The following is a 5,252-nucleotide window of genomic DNA, read 5'->3' on the forward strand; positions in this document are numbered from 1 at the left end:
CGTTTGATTTCTTGACAGCTGCTTCCATGAATGTTGATAGTTGATCCAAGAAGAATGAAGTCCTTGACAACTTCAATCTTTTCTCCATTGATAAGCATGTTGTTTATTGGTCCAGTGGTGAGGATTTTTGTTTCTTTACATTGAGATGTAATCCATACCAAAGGCTGTGTTCTTGGATCTTCATCAGTAAGTATTTTAAGTCCTCTTCACTTTCAGCAAGCAAGGTTATATCATCTGCATATCGCAAGTTGTTAATGAGTCTTCCTCCAATCCTGGTGCCACGCTTTTTTCTCATAGAACCCAGCTTCTTGGATTATTTGCTCAGCATACAGGTTGAATAAGTACGGTAAAAGAATACAAACTTTTTTTGCACCCCTTTTTAAATTTTAAACCATTCATTGTTCCCATGTTCTGTTCGAACAATGCCCTCTTGGTCCAGGTACAGATTCCTCATGAGCACAATTAAGTGTTCCGGAACACTCATACTTTGCAATATTGTCCATAGCTTGTCATGATCCACACAATAGATGCATTTAAATTTTGACATTTGAATTGTGGTGTAAGAGAAAAATATTGACTCTTCCATGGTCTGCCAGAAGAACAAATGAGTTCGTGTTGGAAGAAGTACTGCTTTTAGAACCTAGTATGGTGAGAGACTGTCTCATGTACTTTGGACACGTTATCAGAAGGGACTTGTTGTTAAGTGCCATCGAGTCGGTTCCAACCCATAACGACCCTGTATAGGGTTTCCAAGGAGCAGCTGGTAAGCTTGAATCATTGACATTGCAGTTGAAACGGCTTTGCAGTTTGATGCATTAACTCACAGCGCCACATCAGGACTCCTATCAGAAGGGTCTGGCTGGCTGGCTGTGTGCCGTGGAGTTGATTCTGACTCATAGCAACCCTGTACAGGGTTTCCAAGGCTGTAAAGCTTTACAGGAGCAGAACGCCTCATCTTTCTCTCACGAAGCAGCTGGTAGTTTCAAACTGCTGACCTTGCGATTTGCAGCCCGGTTTGTAACCACTATGCTACCAGAGCTCCTATCAGAAGGGACTAGTCACTGGTAAAGTAGAGGGAAAGCAAAAAAGAGAAAGATCCTCAATCAGATACTGAGAGAGTGGCTCCAAGAATGCGCTCAGACTTGGCATTCACTGACTGCATAGACAACACAGGGACAGGCAGTGTTGTACATGGAATCATTAGGAGTTGGAATCATCTCAACAACCACAAAAAACCCAGAAGAATAAACTATGTTTCCTATGAATTCATAAAAGGAGACAATTTGACTCTGAACTAGATGACAGTATCATTATGAAATGTTGATACTGTAATAAATTATTATATTAGGTAGGGTCAAGGTGTCTAATGGAGATGTTCTAAGTAAAGTTTGAGTGACAGGAAACTGGAATATTACGCTGCTGTTAAAATAGTCAAGCCTGTCTGTTCAGAACAATAAGAACAGGCTTTCCTCCAGGGTGCTTGTTTTCAGATACCCACACCAGGAAGGGTGGTGACGGAGAGAACATGAGCAGGTTGTTCATTTCTGTCTAAATTTGTTACTGTTACTACTTTCTGTTGCCTTGGATCTGATTCCCAGCCACTGCATATAGAACAGAATAGGAAGTGGTCAATTTCAGCGCCACATTCACATTCGTTGGTTGCAAAGCCAAAGAACCTGTTATTCTCTATCGCTAACTAGGAGTCCTGGTGTGGCATTGTACAATAAGCACGAGACCACAAGTTCGGTTTGAACTGCAAGGTCGGCAATTCAGAGTCATCAGTCTCTCCTTAGAAACCCTATACAGAGTCGTTATGGGTTGGAATCAACATGACAGCACTTACCAACAACATTAAAATATAGTGATACTATTATTTTAATGATATGAGAATTGTTTGAATTAAAAGTTGTAGTTGTATGAAAGTATGAATTTTGTTATTGTTGTTATTGTTAAGTGCCATCGAGTCAGTTCCGACTCATAGCGACCCTGTATAGAGTTTCTGAGGAGCATCTGGTGAGCTTGAACAGCTGACCTTGTGGTTCAAACCGGGTTTGCAGTTCAGTGCATTAACCCACGGCGCCACACCAGGACTCCAAAAGGTATGATTATAACTATATAAATAGATACACTGGAAAATATACTAAAACAGTAATTGCTACTACAACAAATTTCAATGAATTAAGTGATTTTGCAACAACACAAATTTCTTCTTTTAGAGTTCTGGATGCCAGAAGTCCAAAATTAAGAGTTGGACAGAGGAGTATTTCTTCTAGAAACTTCAGAGTAGAATCTTCTGCCTTATCCAACATACATAATCCCAATATTGCATGGAATACTGACAGGTATCCATGGGATTATTTAATTTGTACTTGATACGTATTATAAACTTTTAAATGTTGTCTCTCCTATGATCCATGAGTTGATAACAGCATATGCCATTATAGAAAAATATATTTTTTTCTTTTTGATAAATTTTTGATAAAGTTAGTATGATGATGATGTGAATTCTCCTTAAATTAATTTTTAAAAACTTACTATCCATATGAAATAAAAAAGTTTAACAACACTTGACAATACTAGTTCTATGATATTAAAAAAAAAAAAAAAAGGAAACTTCAGACACTGAACTATGTTATAATGATACATTGAATTTAAAAGTTTGACATTACCTCAGAAAAAGCAATCAATGAAATAAAGTATACTTCCCAAAATAATCTGACTTTCTATAGTAACTGCAAATGGAGCATTTATCAATTACAAAATATTAATTTCTACCAAAAGGTCCTTTCACTGGGAAATTGTTTTAATATTTTAATAAGTGATTATAAAAATAATGGTATAGTAGAATGATCTGATTAGAGGAGTCTGTACATTAAGTTGTAATTGGTCTTGACCATCTAAAAAATAACTTTGCAGTGATGATGCAGTGATGCACCAGAGTTAAATCAATCTCAACAAAAGTGGAGGGGGATCGGTACACAGGGTTGACAGGGATGGGCAACTTAGACATGGGCTACCCAAAATGGGGGAGCTACAAAGGCACGAAGTGACTGGCCTACAAGCTTTCAAGAAGGAGCCTAGTTCCAGAGGGTGCAGGGGAAGGTAGACTCTCCACTGAGTAGTTTCCAACCTGTCAGGATGGGGCTGGTGAAAGGAGATGGGGATACGACTCTTGTGGTTCAACAGTGAATAATTTTTATCAGGACTGACTGTGAAGGTTGGAAATGTAAAGGTAGATGTTTTGTAGCAAAAGGAGGGGAGCAGTAGATCTATCGACAGTCCAAGAGCGGAGGACCCTGGGACCATCAAGGGAGAAAAATGGAGTGTGAGACCCTATCTATAGAAGCAGTGATGCCAGAGATGGAAGCTGAGACGATGACATGGAGAGATGGAGCAGCTGGGGACTCTGGATTCAGGAAGGAAGAGGGACTATATGCTGATGGCCATGGGGCAGGCTTGCGGGTGTAACTTTTGGTTATTTGAATGGTTGTATATTCCTGTGTGCTTTGGTGTACAACCAAAAAAAAAACCCACAGAGGGCATGGAAGCAAATGCTGTTGAATGATGATGCACGGAGGGGGTTGTAGTCATTGCAATGAAAGGAAATACGATAGGATGAATGTAAAGCTGATGTTCTCCCATGTAAACTATCACCCAATTTACAATCAAAACTTAAAAAAATAAAATTTAAACTATATGGAATTCTTAAGGAAAAAAAAAAAAAAAAATGGAGGGAGACCAGAATGAAGAGACAATCTCTTTTATATGTGATTATTCTTACTTCTATTTCAGTGCTTTGAGCATTGCTACAATCCTGGAAAGCCAGCTATTTGCCCCCACAATAATATTACTTGTCTATTTTATTTTGATTACTCTAAACATTTGCCTAGGAAGCTGCTTGCATCTTCTGTGTCTCGAGGCTAGAAGTTATACCTACTTGTTGTTAGGTGCCATCGAGTCAGTACCGACTCATAGCGACCCCTATGCACAACAGAACAAAACACTGCCTGATCCTGGGCCAGCCTCATAATTGTTGCCATGCTTAAGTCCATCGATGCTGCCTCTTTGCCAATCCATCTCGCTGAGGGTCTTCCTCTTTTTGTCTGACCCTCTACCTTACCACACATGATATCCTTCTCCAGTGACTGGTCCCTCCTGACAATATGTCCAAAGTATCAGAGACAAAGTTTGGCCATCCTGGCCTCCAAGGAGCACTCTGGCTGCACTTTTTCCAACACAGATCAGTGGGTTCTTTTGGCAGCCCGTGGCACTTTCAATATTCTCCTCCAACACCATAACTCAAAAGCATCAATTCTTCTACACTCCTCCTTATTCACTGTCCAGCTTTCACATGCATATGAGGTTATTGAAAATACCATGGCTTGGGTCAGGCACACCTTAGTCCTCAAGCTGACATCTTTGCTCTTCAACACTTTAAAAAGGTCTTGTGCAGCAGATTTGCCTAATGCAATACATTGTATGTTTTCTTCACTGCTGCTTCCATGAGTGTTGATAGTTGATCCAAGAAGAATGAAGTCTTCGAATCTTTTCTCCATTGATAAGAATGTTGTTTATTGGTCCAGTGGTGAGGATTTTTGTTTTCTTTACATTGAGATAAAATCCATACTCTTTATATCTTTTATACTAAGTTTATTCAGAGCAACAAACTGACAGGACCTAGTACACATCGGCATCTTGGGAGGTAGAGTGACAGATACACCAGACGGAACGTCTGGGCTGCCGCAGGAATCACAGCTGATATCCCTCAATGTGATGTGCTAGGAGATCATTAACAAGCCCTGGTGGTGCTGTGGGTGAAGTGCTAGTTGCTAACCCCAGGGTCTGAATGTAGTTCAAACCCATCAACCACTCCGTGGGAGAAATGTGAGGCTATCTGCTCCTGTAAATATTTGTTGTTGTTGGTGGTGGTGGTGGTAAGTGCTGTTGAGTCAGTTCTGACTCATAACATCCCTTTATAGGGTTTCCAAAGTGTAGAAGAATTGATGCCTTTGAGTTGTGTTGGAGGAGAATACTGAAAGTGCCATGGACTGCCAAAAGAACCAATAGATCTGTTTTGGAAGAAGTGCAGCCAGAGTGCTCCTTGGAGGCCAAGATGGCTAAGCTTCGTCTTTCCTACTTTGGACATATTGTCAGGAGGAAACAGTCGCTGGAGAAGGATGTCATGCTGGGTAAGGTGGAGGGTCAGAGAAAAAGAGGAAGACCTCTAACGAGATGGATTAGCCAGGTAGCAT

This window comes from Chrysochloris asiatica, unplaced genomic scaffold (assembly GCF_000296735.1).
Source record: "Chrysochloris asiatica unplaced genomic scaffold, ChrAsi1.0 scaffold00192, whole genome shotgun sequence".
NCBI classification, from domain to species: domain Eukaryota; kingdom Metazoa; phylum Chordata; class Mammalia; order Afrosoricida; family Chrysochloridae; genus Chrysochloris; species Chrysochloris asiatica.